The sequence below is a fragment of the Pinus tabuliformis genome, chromosome J, assembly GCF_031772625.1.
Source record: "Pinus tabuliformis cultivar Carrire ecotype Pingquan chromosome J, CPIR1, whole genome shotgun sequence".
NCBI lineage: Eukaryota > Viridiplantae > Streptophyta > Pinopsida > Pinales > Pinaceae > Pinus > Pinus tabuliformis.
This window is the reverse complement of record NC_142295.1, coordinates 885,544,240-885,554,200: the sequence shown is the minus strand read 5'-3', so window position 1 is coordinate 885,554,200 and position 9,961 is coordinate 885,544,240.

Here is a 9,961-nt window from a genome sequence, read left to right as displayed (position 1 = left end):
TAACTAAATCAGAGACCACTATAGCATAGGTCTCCCCATTCTCTCCCATGCCTGTTTGCAAAAGCATTCACATCCGACCCCAAATATAAAATGACTTGATCCATATGATATTCTCCTATCTATGCAGTAAGACTCATCTCACGCCTGTGGAGTTATAAAAAGGGTCTCTTTCACCTCTAATTACCTCACATTAATATGTCAATCCGGGAATGTTTCGTTATTTCAAAGAGTGTCTCAGTCTGAGGCTATCATTTGCCAGAGTAATGCTAGTAGTACAGTGTTCAGAAATACAAGAGTACATTGATGATTGTCTACAGCTTAACCACTTCAAAAGATTAAATCACACCTTCAAAAGACTAAGCAACTTATCATTCAAGGGTTCGGTAGCAATAACCCATCCCTTTGGAAACTGACGGAAAAGGAAATCAGAGAACAGATCGTGGATCTGGGAGCTGGACAGTAGATTTCGATGCTCACTACAGTCTGCAATCATTCTTCACGGCAATACCAGGAATTCGAACGACAAATAAGAAATGGAACAACAATTAAGAAATCGAACAGCAAGTCTGAAATGGAACAGCAAATCCGAAATGGAACAACAGCTAAGAAATAGAACAACAACTAAGACTCACAAGCAATAACTTCTGAGTTTATCAGATCAAATGCATTAATCGTAATCTATAGGAATCAAATGGCAATCTTTCACTGTTAAGGGCGGATTGAATAACACACACCAATGGAACATCACTGATTACTGATAAATTATGGAACAGTGCTTAAAAACCATACACGCATGCAACACACTTAAATAGTAATATGATCCAAGTATCGATCTCAATTAGAAAGAATACGACTACATTTCAAAATAGAACAACATTGTTCGTAAATCCAACAGTCACAAAGAACATACTTTCCAGATGAATTACGTAACGTTAATTAACAGGTGCACAGGACAAAAGCTCTGTAATGGAACAATAATAGTATTCTGTAAAGACTAGCAGTATTAGCTCAACTTTTAAAAGAACAGTAATATGATGCAGAGTCAATACAATTGTTCTGTCTATAGAAGAATTAATGAATTAAACATAACAGAGCATGTGATGTAAACTTATAAAACACACCAGATTACCAAATGACGTCAATAGGCAAACCACGCATGAACCAAACGTAATAATGTAGGAGCAAGTGTCCTCCAGGGCCAGGCCCTTGGCCTCCAGGGGTACAGTGCTTAAAGTTATTCCAGGCTCAGAGATGAAATAATAACCAAGTTTGTATTAATGCATAGAGCAGAATTACAATAAACCAGTTCTTAACGAGACTCGATGATCAAAGTTTTTATCTTTAAAGGAAATTACACAAAAGCATAATCATTTCTAACTCTCTCCCGAGCTAACAGTGCTGCCCCTTTTATAAGGGTGACGGCGGAGATATCTAGGTGCAGAAATAGATAAAACAGCGATCCCTCAGGATCAAGGATCCTGAGGGATTCGCCAAACCGTTAGTCCTCAGTCATTTCTTTTCTCTCCAGCGCCCAACTGATATCTCCACCTCCTTTCCCGGGCTGATTCGCTTTGATTTGCTTTGCCTTGTTTGCATTCGGTCTCTCGTCAAATGGACAGTGGTTAACCCGTCCTTGTCCTTTCCTTTGGAATGACAACTTCTCGTTTTTCCTCCTTTCTGCATAAGGAAATGACAATTGTCAGCATTTTCATCTTTCATATTAATCTCACATGGTCCATTATAATTCTTTATTATTTCCCTAGTTCATGATGCAAAAGGTTTGTAAATTTCAATGGAAAGATACTTAAATAATCATCAAAACATACCTTCTTTACTACTCCACACACCCCCCTACTTACCCTGTTTCATGCCCTCATGAAAACATTGTAGTTGACATGTAAGGCAGTGAGAGAATAGGCTAGAGATGGAATCTCATGTGGAGGCCTACAACCATGATGAGTAACTAGGAAGTCAACGAAATGGCCTGTCTGACCCTCAGGCATCTCATACAGGGCTTGGTATCCAGGTGCAGGGTGCCAAATAATTGGACTCCGAAACCTATATCCTAACCAGGATGGCCCTGCCCTCAAAACAATTTCACCATAGAGGTGCAAACGGTTGGCAGCTAATTTAAAATTCTCATACTTAAACGGTTCCCTGAGATGGATATTCGGATTAGAGATTTGATACCAAAATTTAGTTGCATCAATGGCAAGGTCTTTGATAGAGAAAAAGTATTATAATCCCTGTCGAATGAGTGCCTCATGCATGGGTCCTAATGCTTCAATTACACTCGGAGTCTTCATGAGGTTTCTATGTGCTCTCCACAACTGTACTGGGTCCCTACGCTCAGCCCTTACCCACAAATCTAGTTCATTTTCTTGCCTTTGGAAAGTATTATAGGATTTAAGCCATTCGATTTGGTTAACCCCAAATGAGATGAACGCCTACAATTTGACATCCCCAACAAAAGGGCCAGGGTTCAGCTCGGTCTCCTAGTCTAATACAAGGTTATGTAAATAGAACTCACACATTAGTCTCTGGACTTTTACCCCGTAGTGCTTACAACAGTCTATAAAATCATTGACAGTGTTAATTTGTATAGGAGTACCTGCTTTAACAGCCTTTATTTTTTGTGGCAAATACCGTTCCAGTAGAAACAAGGCATAATTCTTGGCAGGGGCTCTACATGCTAAGACGTCATTGTATAAAGAACACAAGGTATCCATCTGCTTGATAACTATATCTAACCTACGAGTTATCTTTGCAACTTTCTCTTGTTCCCTTCGCCACCCTTCAAAGGCCTGGCTTTCAGATAGATTGACATTCCTAAGCTGCTGCTGTAACTCTTCATACTTTTCGCGGGGGACTGTTTGGTCCCTAAGTTCTTCTGCTTCTTGCTGAGCTTGCTTCAAATCCTTTTTCAGGGTTACTGTTTTTGGATCTTTTCTCCATGCGGCAGTGGAGGCCGGGAGTTTTACCTGAACTTTCCTATTGCATTGCTTTGCGTTCATAACCCTTATTACTCCTGAAAGTGGTGCCTCCGTCTGAATTTCCTTATCACAGGTCATCATCTCATCCATTTCTATCTTAACGTGGATATCAGTCCACTGTTGTTCCTTTTCTCTTGGAACAACAGTCTGTTTCTCAACATCAGTTGGAACAGCAGCCTGGTTTTCGACAGGGTTTTGAACAGCAGGATGGATTCTGGTCCTTCGCCCCTTTGCCTTGAGGGGTTTTGCTGGAGTGGTCACATTTTTCCTTCTTGAAATTATTTTTACCCTTTGCCTTTCTTTTATAATCCTAATTTGCTGGTGGAGCTCGACTATTATATTCAATAATCTCTGTTGTTCCTTTCACAGTTCTATAATTTCCAAAATTTACTTAGAAGGAACAGCAGGCTGTTCACTGCAGCCTAGACTATGACTAATTCTCGGATTTTCCTTCTGGGGTGTTTCCTCTCCTTCCTATTCTGGTTGTTCCGGGGCAAGAACCCTAACTGGTTCTGTTATTTCTTGGGCGACCTCTCTTTCTGCCCCTGTTTCCTCCGTAATTTCTTCTGGTGTCTTATGGTTAGGAACGGATTGTTCCTGTTCAGTATCTCTTATCATCTTTTCATCATGAACAGACAGATTCTCTTCTTCTGCCTCCTTTGCATTTGGTTCTTCAGGTGCATTTTCCTCCTAGTATTTCTTCTCGGCATGGGGGTCTGATGGACTGGAAGGTGGGCCATATTCGCCCGTATTGGCCAAGACTTCGGCCAATTCATCTTCCCCCACTGGGTCCTGCAGTGGGCTAACTTCCTGTTGTTCTGTTTCCTCCTCCTGCTCGGATTGCTCGGCTTCTTCTTCCTTATCTTCTTCAGTTTCAGTTTCTTTTTCTCCTTCTTCTTCAGATTGTTCGGCTTCTTCTTCGTTTTCTTCTTCTTCTTCAGATTGCTCGGCCTCTTCTTCTTTTTCTTCTTCTTCTTGCGATTTCTCAGCCTCCCCTTCTGGCCGTGAGGTTTGCTCATCTTCAATTTCTACCAGCTGGCTGGTGTTTTCTTGGGGCTTCTCCAGCCTCCCTTGTAGTCGTGCTAGCCAGACCGATTTCCTGCATTTTTCTGGTCGTTCGGGTATACGACGGCATGTTTACACTTTGTCAATTCCCTGCATTTTTCTGGACGCTCGGGTGTGCCAGTGGCATGTTTACGCTTTGCCAATTCCCTGCATTTTTCTGGACGCTCGGGTGTACTGGTGGCATGTTTACATTTTGGGGATGGTGCGGTCAATCCCCCATTTATCATGGCAATTAGCTCTTCCCAACTGCTCTGCTGCTGGGTGAGGCTATGGATGACAATTAACCGAATCAACCCATGATGACTAACAACTGAATCTACATGTTGTGCCTTTTTTATGATCTGTGGAACGTCATGAAGTAACGAATTCAAAAATGCAGGTAAAGTCACAGAGAATTTTTGCTTTACTACAGCTAAGAGTTTAAGATGTCATGGTCTTACCACATCTTTTCTGCCTTCACACGTGATGTAGATTTGAATGGTCTTTGCCAATTCTGCCCACGACTCTCCTAGTGCTACTGGTAGAACTCCCTTTCCTCTAATTGCCAAGCTCTGGCCTTCATCTTGGAAGATTTCTATAACCTTTTGCAATCTTTCCTTTTTTAACGTCCATACAGGTCCAGTGGCTGGTAGTCCCGAGACTTCTGTGATTATGTTATCAGTGACTGCTATGTGTCTCCCCCTTACTGTGGAGTAATCCTCTTGAAAATTTTGCAAGAATTCAATTGCCATAGTCTCGTTAGACTCCTGCAAGCGGTTGAGATAAGTTAGCCACCCTTCTCTTGCCAGGATTTCCCAGGCAGTAGCAGAGACTGTTAACACCTGCGGTTCTCTCCGAATCGATATTGCTCCCATGGTTTCGCTGTAAACTCTTAAAGGAACGACAGCTGTTCGTGTTGTTGAAACACAGAGAGGCTGACAAGCGCAAGAATTGTTCAAAATCTAATGCTGCAGAGTATACAATAGAACTGGCTTATGAATAGCAAGTCATGCAGAAAAAATAAAAATAGTACGTCGTTGAGCCGTGCCATACCCTAATACACAACTTCCCGAATAATGGGCTGACACATAACCCAGGGAATGATGAGGTTAACCTCCCCCCCCCGCAATGTGATAGGTTGTCCCAGTCGTCAAATAAAGGAACAACACCCGCTCTGAAGCAGAGTCATAAAAGAACAGTGTATGGCAATATGCCATGTTTACAAAAGCAGCAAATTACCGCAATCGAGGCATGGAGTTGGATTGCTTAATACGTCAGAAGCTGCTGTGATATGATGCAAGGCTAGGAGGATAGGACATCTCCCATACATTCCAAGTGTGATGTGGTCATTGTCAACTGCTTTGCCATGATTAGTGATAATATATTTACATGCGTTATATGATTCGAGAAATAATATATAATCAATTACTACGGTATAAGAAACAGAGTGGTGCTAGTAACTTACCTATTGGTGTAAATAATGTGACCTCAATACCATTAACAGTGCTCTGCTGCCGACAGGTGTCCATAACCTTGGTAGAGTTGTTTATTTCACCCATGGAACCATGATCCTTTGTGTATGCTTAGGGAATCTTGTGTGATGTAAAAATGTAGGCCATTATGTTGTCTTGGTGACCAGTTAACCACAATGCCATTCACGATGAAGGAGCGAAAAGTGGGCACGCCGACTCGTGATGAGACCTCATGTTCCAAGGGTTGTTTATTTGGTATACCTTTTGGACCATATCCCTGGTGTGGTGGCCATAGTGGGAATGCCACTTCGCTTTCATCCTCATGATCATGGTAGGCTGGCTCTTGATGAGACCCCCTATCCTGCATTTGACAACTTATAAGTCATGTTTGCTCTTTTTTTTTTCTTTGTTTCTCATAAAGTACTTTCCCTTATTTATACACAAAGGGTGGTTCAACACTCCTTAAGAGTAGGAATGGCGGAAGAAGTCTTAACATCTCAATAGGAAGATACAAACCCTTTGCTCTTATTCCTAAATAATGATAAAAGAGGATGAAAAGGGATCATCATGATAAAAGTAACCAATCAGAGCAGAATTAGTAGAACAATGGCATCAAAAGATGATAAATCAGCGTGTCCTTCCTTCTGTCATCTTACCAATTTAGAGCAATTTCTTATAAGGATAGCGATTTATGATTGACTGATTCCAGTATGTTGTGATTTTGTATCCATTGCATAAGTGAATAGTTGTATTCTAAAAGAATTGCAAGAATAGGAGCAATAAGCATCCTCAATTTAGAACAAAAAAAGGAACAAGTTGTTTCTTAAGGAGAGCAAAAACATGAAAGGGACAAAAGAAGAGAAAAAATGTTGTTCCTTTGGAAAAGGAACAGCAGAAAATGCAAATGTCATTCCTTTGAAAAAGGAACAACAAAAATTGGAAGCGCTATTCATTTGGAAAAGGAACAGAAGAACACACAGGTGTCGTTCCTTTGGAAAGGGAACAGCAGAAATCGAAAAGAATGTTGTTCCCGTGGAAAGGGAACAACAGAAACACGCAAAAATGTTGTTCCTTTGAAAATGGAATAGCAGAAATCGAAAATGTTGTTTCTTTGGAAAAGGAACAGCAAAAAAAGCAAAAATGTCGTTCCTTTGGAAAGGGAACAACAGAAATCGAAAACGATGTTTCTTTGGAAAAGGAACAGCAAAACAAGCAAAAATGCCATTCCTTTGAAAAAGGAACAACATAAATCAAAAAGGTTGTTCCTTTGGAAAAGGAACAACAAAACAAGCAAAAATGTCGTTCCTTTGGAAAAGGAACAACAGAAATAAAAAATGTTGTTCCTTTGGAAAAGGAACAACAAAACAAGGAAAAAGGTCATTCCTTTGGAAAAGGAACAACAGAAATCGAAAATGTTGTTCCTTTGGAAAAGGAACAGCAGAAACACAAAGAAAAAAACAAATTACAACAAAATGACGACTGATCCAAAGGGGGTTGCTCTTTTGAAAAAGGAACAGCCAGAAGAAAAAGTTGTTCTTTTGAGAAAAAGGAACAACAAAAATAGCAGCAAAATGTTGATTCAAAAATATGTACAAAAATGATTCAAAAAAAGGAATTATGTACAAACTATAAAAAGAAATAAATTCCTTAATGAATTACAGGTGAGGAAGACTTCTCTTCCTCCCCCAAAATCTCCATATCAGAGTCTTAGCGTAGCTGCTGACAAAAGGACTCCCGGGTCAGTGATTTGCGATAGAGACGAACTCGGTGGCCATTTCCCTTGAAGGCATATCCAGAACCGTCAATAGTGATTAGAGTAAGGGTCCCATTGTCATGTACCTTCTAGATTTCATATGGTCCCAACCAACGAGTCTGGAGTTTCCCGTGGAAGTCCTGAAACCTGGAGTCGTACAAAAGAGCCTAGTCTCCTTCGTGGAAGACTTTATTTTTAATGAGAGCATCATACGATTTAGCTCGCTGCTGTTGGATCAAGGTAGTGTTTTGAAGTGTAGAGAGCCTAATTTCGTCCAGCTCATTGATCTACTGCAATCGATTAATCTGTGCCTCGGTTAAATCTAAGTCAAATTCCTGTGTTGTTCGTAATGTTTGGATTTCGAATTCTATGGGGAAAATGGTTTGTTTTCCAGACACTAATTGATAAGGTGAGTAACCAGTGGTGCTTCCCCATGTTGTTCTATAAGCCCACAGTGCTTCAGGTAGTCTGGCAGCCCAATCATGTCTGTGTAACGCAATGGTTTTCATTAGGATTGCTTCTATTATTTTATTGTTGCTTTCTACCTGCCCATTTTCCTGTGGGTGGTATGGAGTAGTGATTTTATGCTGGGCATGATAGTTGTTGAGTGTGGCAGCTATTCTGTTCCCAACAAACTATGGTCCACCATCTGTAATTATTTCTCTTGGAAGGCCATAACATACAAATAGATGGAACCAGAACTGTATGACAGAGTCCTCTGTAGCTCTTGGCAATGCCTCTACTTCAACCCACTTGGTGACATATTCTGTTGCCACCAGAATATATGTTTTCTGGTTTGATGATGGGTTAATTGGTCCAACGAAATCAAGAGCCCATCACTCGAATGGTTCGATGACTAGCTGTGGTTTCAGAGGCATCTGATCAAACTGACCAGGGCATCCTGCTCTCTGGCAACTATCACAGGCTTAGACAAATTTCTTTGCATCTTTGAAAATCGTGCGCCAATAATACCCTGTCTGTAGCACTTTATGTCCAGTTCTCCGATAGGCAAAATGTCCACCACATGGTCTGTCATGGCAGGCTTTTAAAATTTCAAAGATTTCATCTTCTCGAACGCATCTCCTGATATGCATGTCTGCCCCTGTATGGAACAAATAGCCCCCAATCCAAGAAAATTGAGCACTCCGCTGAACAATCTGTTTCCGCTCATTAGCGGTTAGATGCTTCGGTAATTTACCCACTGCTAAATAATTGGCAATGTCAACATACTAGGGTGTTTGAATAGCCATAGCAAATAGATGCTTGTCTGGAAATTGGTCTTCAACTGCTGCTACATCAATTGGCTTTGGAATTCTTGAGAGAAAATCGGCTACATGATTCTCTTTGCCAGGTCGATCCTTGATTGTAATGTCAAATTCCTGCAATAAAATCAGCCATCTAGTTATTCTGCCATTTGTGACAGGATTATTTGCTAGATATTTTATGGCAGAATGATCTGTATACAAGATAACAAGATATCCAGTAATGTAATGTCTAAACTTATTGGTAGCATGTATTACAGCTAGAAATTATTTTTCAGTAACAGTATAGTTTAATTCAGTAGGAGATAAATTTTTGCGGATGTAGTAAATTGCATATGGCCTTTTATTCTCTTCCTGCCCAAGGACTGCTCCAATGGCTGTATCTGAGGCATCAGATGATATCTAAAATGGAAAATCCCAATTTGGTCCTCAAAGGACTGGGGCTATGGACACAAGCTTCTTCAGATCCTTGAAAGTATGTTCACATTTTTCTGTCCAAAGAAAATCAACGTTACCAGTTAGTGCATACAGAGGTGCAACAATGTGCGAATAATGTTCTATAAATCTCCTATAATAACCAGAAAATCCAAGAAAATTGCGTACCTCCGTCTAAGCAGTAGGAGTGGGAATAAGCAAAACTGTTTGGATTTTGGCTGGGTCTACCTGAATGCCAGCTACTGAAATATAATGTCCTAGGATAAGTCCTTCAGTCATCATCATATAGCATTTTTCGTGACTTAAACAAAGCTTGGTAGCAATGAAGCGTTGTAGGACTTTTTCTAGGGTATCTAATGTTGGATCAAAATCATCTCCGTATGGTGTAAATTCATCCATGTATACTTCAAGTCCTTCATTTATTAAATCTGCAAAAACAGTAAGGATAGCCCTTTGGAATGTGGCAGGAGCATTGCATAAGCCAAAAGGTAGAACTCGGTAGGCAAATGTTCCCCAAGGATAAGTAAAAGTAGTTTGTCTTGATCTTTAGGGGCAATCTGAATCTGATTGTATCCACTGAAGCCATCCAGGAAAGAAAAGAATTTCTTTCCTGCGAAAGTGTCTAATACTTGGTCGATGAATGGGAGAGGGAAGTGGTCTTTTTGTGTTGCTTTATTTAGCTCTCTATAGTCCACACAGATTCTCCATTTCCCATTCTTTTTTGGTACCACCACAGGTAGAGAGACCCATTTACTATCAGAGATAGGGTAGATAAAATTGACATCTAAAAGTTTTTGAAGTTCGGATTTTACCACATATTTTATATGAGGATTTAGTCTCCTTTGAGGTTGACGAACAGGTCTTGCATCTTTTTCTATATAAATGTGGTGTGTACATAATTGGGGATCAATTCCTTTCATATCAGGATAGTCCCATGCAAATTCTTCTTTATATTTCCTTAACAAATGGATGAGCTTCATTTCTTGCTCGAGTGTGAGGTTG